This window comes from Brachycentrus maculatus, unplaced genomic scaffold (assembly GCF_059751285.1).
Source record: "Brachycentrus maculatus isolate JH-2025_06_01 unplaced genomic scaffold, ASM5975128v1 h1tg001217l, whole genome shotgun sequence".
Classification (NCBI taxonomy): domain Eukaryota; kingdom Metazoa; phylum Arthropoda; class Insecta; order Trichoptera; family Brachycentridae; genus Brachycentrus; species Brachycentrus maculatus.
In genome coordinates, this window is record NW_028281901.1 from 51,933 (window position 1) to 64,422 (window position 12,490).

Here is a 12,490-nt window from a genome sequence, read left to right on the forward strand (position 1 = left end):
GATTATTGTCGTGAACTCCGGATTCGAAATTCTCTAGTCAATTTTAACAGGCAATTTAAAGTGTTTAAATTTTTTTAAATCCTTTTCAAACGCAATTTTAGCAATTTTTGCTAACCTAAAAACAGCATTGAATTCCTTTAAAAAATATGTAACTACATACATAAATACTACAAATGAGTAGTCCACTTGAAAACCACGTTATGTTAAAAATTTGTTTTTTAACCAATGGCAGTAACTGATATATTATTAAAAATATTAATGTCTACGTTTAACATAATCTACCGTTAACTCGTTAAGTTAGGAGTTAAATGGAATAGAAAAATCAGTACACTTTCAAAATCACTCCAAAAAGTTCAAATTGATAGAAGATTTAATCTTCTACCGATTGCCGCCACTGGCTAAAAAACTTAAATTTTTAACAAAACTTGGTTTGCATGTGGATAACTCATATATAAAGATACAAAATATACCTAATGAGTAATTTGAATTATCAATTTTAAGACAGTAAAATTTAAAGAAAATACAAACATAAAAAGTAACTTATAACTTGCACCGTAATGTATTGTAGTTCCCAATTCTTACTAACTTACTAAGAGACAGCCCTCTGAAACAGAGGTTAGAAATAGAGTTATTATTTTTAAAATAAGCAAATGAAAACCGAAAAATATCCAAATTTTAAAGTAAAATCATGCGGTTAAATAAAAAAATGCTAATATATATATATATATACATAATGAAAATTTGAACTAAGTAAATAAGAAGACTTGGTAAAAAGGAAAGTAAGAAATAACATAAAACATAATCTAAAAATTAGATATGTTTTGTTTAACAAAACCTTAATTTGACAGAATGTTGTTAAAGCATAAAATACTCGTAGTTTGTTAATAAGAAATGCTTGAAACACAGGAAAAGCAACTTAAACATGTTAAGAATAATAATAAAAAATAACAATACTTAACAGAGTAAAACTTATAGTTTTAATGAAGGGTAAAAATGTAAAAAAAGATAAAGAAAACATATATAAGGTAAAAGCACAAAAAAATTAAGTAAAATATTCTCGTAAGTGTATTTTTTTAGTTGATTTGTTTGTTCATTAATCGCTTAGTTCTATTTTTGTCACTTCAGACATAACGTGTATGTAGATGAATGCAGAGAACGCATTCTGAAGTAAGTTGTACGTATTGGCTCTGCATGTATTCTATTTTATGCTCGTGATTATTTGTATCACCTGTCTATTGTACGTCGAGTTAGTGTTTCTGTGAGTTGACTGTAAAATTACAGTACTTGTCATCCCACAAGGAGAAAAAAGGGGTTTAATTTTAAAAACAAATATATTTGTTACATACGCAAGGTTAATATTTTTACAGTTCAAAATAGTGCAAATATATTAAGAAAATAAATGTTTTGATGTTCTTCAAAGGTAACAAAATAAATAAATTAATATTTCTAGAAAATAAAATAGAAAAGCAACTTACTAACGTGTTACGTTAAATCAATCACCCTTTGACGATTAACGGTTTTAATCACAAAATGCTTACGTATAATATTCATATTCGTAAATTAAGCGTTTATTATGTTAGAAACATTAAAACACCGTAGAACACATTTTGTGATGAGTACAAAGGTAAAATTTAATAATATGAATTGCTCATACGAATTATTACAGCTTTTGCATCCTCAATCATTTAATAATGTGGTTAAAACGTCGGTTCCTATATAATGTTGGCTTATTAATTGAAAGGGTAATAAAGGTTACAAAATCACTTTAGTTTGAATTGAAAATGGGGGTTGGAAAACGTTAAACTGGTTAGTGTCGATAGGGTGATATCAGCTTACTTTGCACGTAACACCTGTGAATCCACTAACTGAAAAAAAATCTCTTTGCCATGCCCAACATTTTTTTTTTATTTACGTCATTCTTTTTTCCATTATTTTTTAAACAGCAACTGGGATGGAAGATAATTACTTATTTTATTTTTTACGTTGAAAAAACTTAGCGCTTCCTTTATTTTTTATTTGATTTACATACAACGTTAATACAATTATAAAATAAAAATATAAAGACATATGAAAATTAAAAAACAATGAAACATTTAGTGGGGAGAGAGGATATTTTTGTATGTAGGTATATTTTTTTACTATGTACATTATTTTTATAAACAAGTATTTTTTATTCCTATGCTAATACAAATTAAAATACCACATAATCGTGAGAACTATTTTAATAAAATTAAAGGCATTTAATTTAAGTAAAACTACACCTCTCATTGTTGGTGTTAGGTAAACATCAAAAGGTACACAATTTAGTTTTCAATTTACATGATTTATATGCAATACCCAGATCATTTTTCAAGTAGATGACTACGTTGTACTACATATGTGCGAGTAGGGCCTTAAATTTGAGTATTCAGCGAGCCAAATGATTGGCTTTCATCAAATCGGTGAGCTTCGATTACAGGAAATCAATCACGCCCATCTATTGAAAGCACTTATATAATAAAGTTTGAATAGCTATGTATGTTGTTTTAACAGTCTAGGAAGGATTTACTGGAAACCGTGTTTAACGATTTGTTGGATAATGTGACGGATTATTCTAAAATAACTCTATGAAGTGAGTCATTAGACAATTTTGTCTCATGAATATTGAAACCAGAAAATATGCCCAGAATACCGTGTAAACAAAAAACTTTTTTGTCTCTGTTGAGATATATCTGAAAATATTTATTTCAGTCATTGTATTTGTATATATACTTCACGCCGCTTCTCCGCAGGGGTAGGCAGAGAGATTATTACGACTCCTGACCTGACCACTGATATATATATATATATATATATATATATATATATATATATATATATATATATATATATATATATATATATATATATATATATATATATATATATTTATATATATGTATATATATATATATATATATATATATATATATATATATATATATATATATATATATATATATATATATATATATATATATATATATATATATATATATATATATATATATATATATATATATATATATATATATATATATATATATATATATATTAAAGTTATAAATATATTTATTTGTGTGTGTGTGTGCATAATATACATTTATAAATTAATGTGTTTGTATTCTCAATATTATTAATATTTTAAGCATTTACTTTGTGGTTAGTCATTTTTACTTATTTATTTTTTTTTACAAAAATGTTAATAAAATTAGTATATAACCACTCACCGAGATTTTTACGTCTACCGGTTTCGAGACGTACCCGTCTCTTCGTCAGGACAATCACTAACACAGCATGCAAAAAATACTACCTTTCACCACCATAGCACCATTTACACACTCAAAACTACACAAAATGTCTAACACATGCGATTTTTGGTCGACCCGAAGACCAACATGCACTATAGTTTTCAATACAGACATGCGTTACGAGCCGAGGTTAAACGTAATGTTTTTGTCTCATGAGTATTAATTATTTACAACAAGATAGTAAAATTAACTAACAGAGCCGTTAAAGTGAAATAATGATTCGAATTTCACCAAAATATTTCCATTGTCATAAATTACAAAACCAGCAATATTGTGTTTGAACTTTTGACCATAAAATATTTTTTATTAATAGCTTATCGATACAATACTTTCTCTCCAAAGGGTGCAAAACCAAATGAAAGCTTTTACTGACAAACTTTAGCTATAAAAATGAGGATAAATCTTATTTATTACAAAAAACAAACATAAAAATGATATAGGATGTTGCATAAACCTTAATTTTCTTTTGGTATTCGGAATTTATGTGTTTCATACGATTTAGCACGATTGATTTTCAGACAATTAAAAATTTAATTTAGTCAACTTTTATGTTTGCATATTTTTGTAGAGATCAACAACTTGTAAAGATTTATATTTTATCACTTTTTTGAGTTTGATTATATTTTTTATAACATATGTACTCGCATACATGTAAAAAAAGAGATTCACACAAAGTTATTAAAACTAAATATTATAATTTTGTATTTTTTATATCCCTTTCTAAATAAAAAAGACACAATATTCATGGACAAAAAACCTACAATCAAGAATCTTCAATATATGTTAAATTTTGTGAAGAAAAAAAAACATTGTTAAAACGATCCACTTATATGCTTTATAACATACGTATCTGCATGTACGCGTTTGAAAAGAAAATAAATTTACACAAAGTTATTAATACTAAATATTATCACCGTTATTTTGTATTCTTTTATCCCTTTATCTACCAATGAAAAAAAAAGCAATATTCAACGACAATATGTTGAATTTCGTGAAAAAATATAACATTTTAAAAATGGTCCCCAATGTCAGAACACTCAATCGTATTTTATGTTTTGCGTCACGGTTTGGTTAGCGGTATGTGGAAGTATTTATAATTATTTCAATAAAACGTTTCATCCTAAACAAAACTGTGAAACAAAGGACTAACCACACCATACTTTGTTATTTTAGCACACAGTAGGGCCTTTCGCACTATTTTATTTTTATTATAGGGTTAGGAAAAAAACACATCAACTCCTTCACACCTAAATTGTTATTGCATACGAAAAAAATTTGATTTAATTAATTGAGAGTAACGTTTGTTCTGCAGAATTCCATCATAATTTAAAAATGTTATGAATTTAGACAGTGACTTAATCCAGAAAAATAAAGTAACAAATTTATAGTTTTTTTTCACATGTATTTTATTTGACCAGCCACTGGGCTCTGTCATTACTGATATCATCAGAATATCGGTAACGACGAAACCTGGTCACTGGTCAAATAACAGATATCTGGAAAATTCAATATAGTTGTTATATTATTTTACAAAATGCAGTTTCACCAAGAAATGTCAGTACAAAACATTTTAAAACATATTGAATTTCTTTTGTAACAAATTTTAGTAGAACTGCAAGCACTATATAGTTTTTACCATCTATATTTTCTTTAACCAATGACTGGGTTTCGTCATTATGGAGATCATTAGACTACTAAGTGGCCTACGGTGAACTGTACCGTTATATTTACCTGTGACTTAAGTCTTACTCTTCCATCATCAGGTTGAACTTAAGGTTATGAAAATGCTGGGTTGAGTCGCTTTCGTAGTTTAGGTAGATCTGTATTCCTCCTTAGGACTTAGGGGTGGTATGGAGCGCGGGGGGTTGGCCTGTCGATGCATGTGTTTTCCTAATGGGGATGAGATCTCCTAGTAGGGTTACTTACTTTGTTGCTGCTGTCACTCTGGGTATAAGAACTAGATTGTACACACTAGTTAAAGTTAACTTAAATGATCCGCTGATAGTGATAGGGACTTTAAAAAAAATTAAAAATATTTTTTTATCTTTAACCGCGAAAAACTTTGCAATCATGCAATCTTTGCATTTTAAAAATATATATGTATTTATTTGTTGCCTTAGTAAATTCTCCTTGTATATTATTTACAAGGATTCATATCTTAAGTTTATATGCCTTATAAATGATAGTGGATGTGTATGGTTCATAATAAATGAATAAGGTTGATCCCTAAAAACAAAACAAAACAACAATACAATAGACACAATGAATTCAATACTTATATCAATCAAGATTTGTCACATTGTTCATTAAATTCTTGTTCGTCTTATCATATTTTTTTAATAAGACACTACTAAATCCAATAGACCTTTGTGTCCTATTCCTTCATAAATTTTTGTAAACTGAATACCTTCTTTTGTTCATTCTGATTCCAATTGAAATATTTATTTTTCAAAAACAGGACGAACCCACACTAAATGATGGACATCTTGTGATAACATGTCATCACATGCACATCTGTTATAGGCAGTTAATGCAATATTTGCATGAAATACCGATAGAAGATTCAGATATTTTTTTTAATGGATAGGTCTGAATAGAAACCAAGAGTTTTTATACTTGACATAGAAATATGGCGGAAGCTTTCAGTCTGAAAAATACGGTTACCTTATTTTATTATTTATCAAATTACCTTACACGTGACTTGTTAATATACAGGCGACAAATTTCTCTTACATTTCTTCTTAATTCGACAAAAAAGGGGGGAAATAATTTGGCAAAGCCACAATCCGGTAGCACGAGAATCCTTTGTTATTAGGTCACAAATGAAAGGCCCTTTATATGGCGAGAATGAGAAATGTAGTACTATTTCCAGAATCTAGAGTAGTGCGGCGTGACCTTATGAATAAATCATACAAGCAAACAAACGCTTTCTTTGATACCAAAACGCTCTATGGTGATACATTCTCAAACATACATACAGATGGATATGTACACAACACGCGTGTGAGAATTTACGTCTAAATATTTTATATACTTAGAGCTTTGGAGCCCTATCAAATATACATTTATCCATTAAGCAGGATACAAATTTATAATTCATTATGTACCTACTAAGTTTGTCAAATAAAATATAAATACATATGTCGCACATATACATATACCTATATAAGTGTTACACCTATGCATATACCTCACACGTTGGATTTATTTGAAAAATGAAACTTTTTTTTTTGCATTATTTCGAGCGTGTTTTTCTCCATTTCGGACTTCTTTTAACAATTTTTTAAAACCTAATATAGATGAAGAAGATTTATGTTGTCTTAGTTTTTACAGGGTTTAATCATATGTATTGTGTCAAGGGATGAATGATGAATGTCATGTGGGAGTTAATTTGTTTTTAGTTTGGTTATCAATCATGGGTAAAATGGTGATTGTTACGAGAGGAAAGTGATCAATTAACCAGCCTATGACAGGATCTACACCCTGACAATATCCAGACTTCTAAATTCTGCTTCATCAATGAAGAGACGTAAAAAAAATTTATTTTACTTACATCAATATTTTTATTGATATCTCACACATAATGAAGAAAAATATGGAAGTTTGAGCATTTATGGGGCTTACGAACTGTCATTGACTAGTGATCACTATACATATGTAACATTCAATATTCTTCTCATGATCGACAACCTCACTACTCAAATTTCAGAAGTGTTTTCCTTCAATCGACACTTTTTTCTTGCATTATATTTTTTGGCACCACCTATGGTTGAATTTAAGTATTTTTTTGTTCCTTTTCTCCGTGTTTAGATATCTGTATAAATAACTTCTTAATGGACAAACTCAGATTTGTGAATGAAGATTTTGATACACTAACGAACTAACTAACCAACACGCCACTTGCCCGCAGGGGTAGGCAGAGAGAATCGAACGTCACGCCACACCACTCTGTCTTCGCAAACATTCTTCGCCTCTTCCACATTCATGCATCTCCTCATACATACCCGACGATAATTACGATTCCTGACCCACATTTGCAACACATTCGTCTGAGGGATCGCATTTTGACTGCATTCATAAATATTCCTACTTACATTTGAGATATGCCTTAATTTAACTACATAGAATTTAGAATTCTTTACCTGGCTATGGGAAAAATATTAATTTAACTTGTTTTATTCATTTTAAAGCTTTAAAATAAAAAAAAATACATATTGATTTTAACCTTTTTCCGCTTCAAGATTTATTGCATGGTGGCAATTTCTTCCTCCCGACAGTATATGGCACGGTTCCAAAACATAAGTCTTTCTCTCCATTTCTATATATGTATGTATCTTCTCAAGATAAGAGGGATGATTTGATATAAATCATTAGAAAATTTTCAATTACTAGATATTTTATACACGGATGAAGAAAACTATGGAAATCAGAGCAATAAAAGGGCTAACGACTTGTCATTGGCAGTTTTAGTAATCACTTTATAACACTATGTAACATTCACCATTCTACTCATGACCGACTACCACAGTAATCAAAATTCAAGTCTTTTTCGTCTTTGTTTGAGATAAAACAAAGACGAATTGATATACAAATATACATAAATACCTATGTATCTTCTTATAAAAAAATTGATATCAATAACACCTTATTTGATCATATTCAGAATTTGTGAATACAAATTTGAACATACATAAATATTTGTATATATATATATTTTAAATTGATACGTTTTTAATTTTTACTGAAACAATATGTAAAGTTTCATCGTTTTTCCTCAAATATTTATAACTCATAAATTTCAGACATCACCTTTTTCAGATTTTCTGGATTTTACTCACGTTTCTCTGTTTTTCGATTCTTTGGAGCTTCAAGGACCTTTTATCGAATATTTTAAGGGTGTTATTTATATCGCTTCCGAAGTGTAGTAATAAATGCGTTCGACTGCTGTTCCCTAATTCCCAGGAGGGTAAAAATAAAAATCAGTGATTTTCTTTATTTTCATTATCATCCTGGACCAGTACAAGAAGTGCAGAACTGACCATCTTTCTTTCATGCAATTAACGATCTATATAACACTTAAAAGGTAAATTATCCCATGCATCAATAAATGCGGTTCAGGGTTAATTTATTTTTAAATACATTCAAACCCTTATCCGCACCCCAATGGTGCATAGGGCACTGCATCATACAAACGCAGTATTATCTTGATCGTTAACACATGAAGGAAAGGTGATCAGCCCTTCGCTTCAGGTACCAGTCCAGGGTAGTATGGAATAAATATTACAGTGAAAAAATCACTTATATTTATTTGACCCCCCTGGGAATCGAACCCGGGACCTCCAGAACGGTAGCCGAGCATGCTGACTATTACACGACGGAGGCGGACAATTTTATTTCAATTTTATTTTAAATACACAAAAAGAAAAGCATTGTCCCCAGCGGTAGGTATTTGAATCTTTACCATCCATTACACTTCAAAAATGTCCTCTCATCGGTCGAATTACGCGCTTATTCGCCAGTCGACCAATTACAGTGGCTCCCGCGTACCAAGATAATAAACTTATTCATATTTTTCGTAGCTAATGACCCTTGACTTCTCTCAAGCGAGCTCAACAAAATGGTTCCGTGCGACTGTCTTTAAAATGAGAAACGCTTTAATAAAACACCCAATCGGTATTTGAGCTTATAATTTGACCAGATAAATTTAAATTAATTTTATCCGGTCAAATTATTAGCAAAAATTATAAAATGAAAAGCATATTTTGTAGCGTTTTTCATGTATGTGAATATAATCCAGGATTCAGACCAATAGATGTCTCTAGTGAAATTCTGCTGATTCAAGTACAATGTTTCAAAATGGGATCAGATATATCGAACTTCCAAGAATTTGAGTAGTGTAGTTGTCAATCAGGGGTGGAATTGGTGAATGTTACACGTGTGTAAAGTGATCAATTAAACCAGCCTATGACGGTCGTCAGCCCCGCAAATGCCCAGAATTACATATTTTTCTTCATCTATGTTGAGATGTCAAAAGTATAATATGCTCAATAGGTGTATTAATACGATCTACTCGAACATCCAATCATTTGGACAGCATGACATATTTTAATACCGCATCGATTTGATGCAATGGTTTATACACTGTTTGAATGAAATCAAGAGTCAAAGAAATATTATTATTAATATTTAATTTTAACTATTAAGAAAAGAGGAGGTACATTTTTTTTCATTATTCAACTTCTTCACACCCTTATTCGCACCCCAATGGTGCATAGGGCACTGCGTCATATAAACGCAGTGTTATGTTGATCGTTAACACATGATGAAGGTGATCAGCCCTCCGCTTCAGGTACCACTCTAGGGTTTCATAGAATAAATATTAGATTTCACATAAATATTAAAAATCACTTACATTGATTTGACCTCCCCCTTGGGGATGGAACCTGGGACCTCCAGAACGATAGCTTAGCGTGCTGACCTTTACACTACGGAGGTAGACAAAATATTTAAATTGCAATAAAATAAAGTATCGAACTAGTAGTTGGAGACATTGACCACGAGATAACAACTTATGTATCGTCTTATTAACCAAAAATATGAAGGAAATTACTGTTACGGTTATCAAATCATTGATTAATTTTTTTTCTCGTATTTTTTTTGGTATTTGAAATCCTTTTCTTTTGTTAGGGTAGTTTATTATATGTACTGTTTAAAGTGGTAAATTAAACAATAAAACTAGAAAAATAAATACCTTGTTTCTCAAGCTATCATGTATTGTAATCAAATAAACTGTAAAACGTCTTACGTTATCTAACACATTTCGGAAAATTAATTCAAGCAGATTAATTTGTATTCTGGTGCGCTTTAATTTTATTAAAAAAAAGTCTTCTCTTCGTTTAGATCAAGTCGACGCTATAAAGTGGGGTTTCGAGTGAATATAAAGATTGATTGAAGGGTTTATTCGACAGTCAAAAGGGCTGGCAATCTGGAAGGGCTACATTCCTATTGATTTGTTTTCATCCTGATCAGCCAACTGGATGAGAAGCAGATAATTTTGAGACCCTTAAAAGAACAGTAGAGTCCAAATATCTCCGGGCGTTATTTGTTGGACAGATTACTGATAGTTTTTGTTGCTGTTACATAAGGTGAACTATTATTCTACCCTCCACGCATAGAAATTTCATACCGTAGTCCGCAATCTACTGTAAAAATAACTGAAATTGCATGAATATATATATATATACATATATATATATATATATATATATATATATATATATATATATATATATATATATATATATATATATATATATATATATATATATATATATATATATATATATATATATATATATATATATATATATATATATATATATATATATATAATATATATATATATATATATATATATATATATATATATATATATATATATATATATATATATATATATATATATATATATACATATATATATTTATATATATATATATATATATATATATATATATATATATATATATATATATATATATATATATATATATATATATATATATATATATATATATATATATATATATATATATATATATATATATATATATATATATATATATATATATATATATATATATATATATATATATATATATATATATATATATATATATATATATATATATATATATATATATATATATATATATATATATATATATATATATATATATATATATATATATATATATATATATATATATATATATATATATATATATGTATATATATTTTCGTCGTATCGAAATAGTGTTATGTTGAGGTTTGGAGGTTCTTAAGGTGCCATTAAATCAAATTATTCCTTTATATAATTTTACAATGACTGCGTATCAAATACTTATGATAGCAAAAAAACACTTTGATTTATTTAGATTTTCCTAGAAATCGAACCCGGAACCTCTAGCGCGATAGATATTTGCCATAACCAAATACACTAAGGAGCTGGATACCGTTTATATAAGGTACGAATTAACCTCTCAAGTTACCGCCAGATCAATCATTTTCTTGGAAACTTGGCAATTTACGACCCTTAAAGTAAGAAGGTTGACAAAAGATTAATTAACACATGGAAGAATGGGAGGCAGTTGTGAGGTTTTTGCGATATTTGGAAGCTCTGGAATCCCTAATGACTGTTTGCCGTGTACTAGAAACCCTTATTTGATTTTAAACAATTTCGCTAATGATACAGAAGTACCTATAAACACTTTTGCTACATTTTGTCTTTTACATGGTCGGACTGTATGTACAGCGTTTATTTTTAAACAACATCGTGTTTCCATTGTAAAGTAATAATCAATACACATTTTAGGATAAACTTCATACATACATACTTTGAACATTAAAGTGTGCCCACAAAAATATAATTGAACAAAAATATACTGTAATATTGTGAGCTTTTATTTAGTTAGGAGTTTAATCTCCATAATTTATTGTAGTAAATGTATAAGTTTGCTGTCATAAAATATAAATTTTAAATAATTAACTTTATTAAAATAATTAAGCTGAAATCCATATATTTTTTCCATTTCGTGATAAAGTCAAAATTTCCCTTCTAAAAATAGAAGTAGATTTGTAAAGATTAGTTTTAATCAGAGCTTAATTTAAAAAAAAAAAACAAAATTTTCGCATAGTCTATATAACGAAACGTAACAAAAGCAAATATTCATCGATGAAGTCACAATAACATAATGACTAAAAATATTCATTTAAAAAAAATGTCAATTTTAAACAAAACCAAAACGTAGTGAAGACAGTATTTTAATTTTTAAATGTGGAATTAACACCTACATTTAGTGATAGTACTGCAAGAAATACACAAGGCCTCTTGTGTATGCATTTTATAAAAAAAATAGGTTTATACTTCTGTTCAAATAAGTAATTAAGTTACTTAACTCTTATTTTTTATTTTTGAAGTTTGAAAATCACTATCATAGTGATTTTAAAACAAAGTTACATTTTAATTATATTACAATATTGATCGCATGCCTTTCAACAGTCTCAAATAAATTATGATCATTAAAATATTTGATCTGTCTGTTTATAAACTTGGTAAATAGTTATTCAAGTTTCAACTATTCGCTTGTATCTCAGAATTG

General features: G+C 28.5%; 1 protein-coding gene across 1 annotated transcript in view; it reads left to right on the plus strand.

The window, feature by feature from the left end:
* The window catches only part of LOC148299275 (uncharacterized), a 54,192-nt gene that overhangs the window by 4,638 nt on the left and 37,064 nt on the right, over window positions 1-12,490 (plus strand). The gene's annotated exons all lie outside the window — the stretch shown is intronic.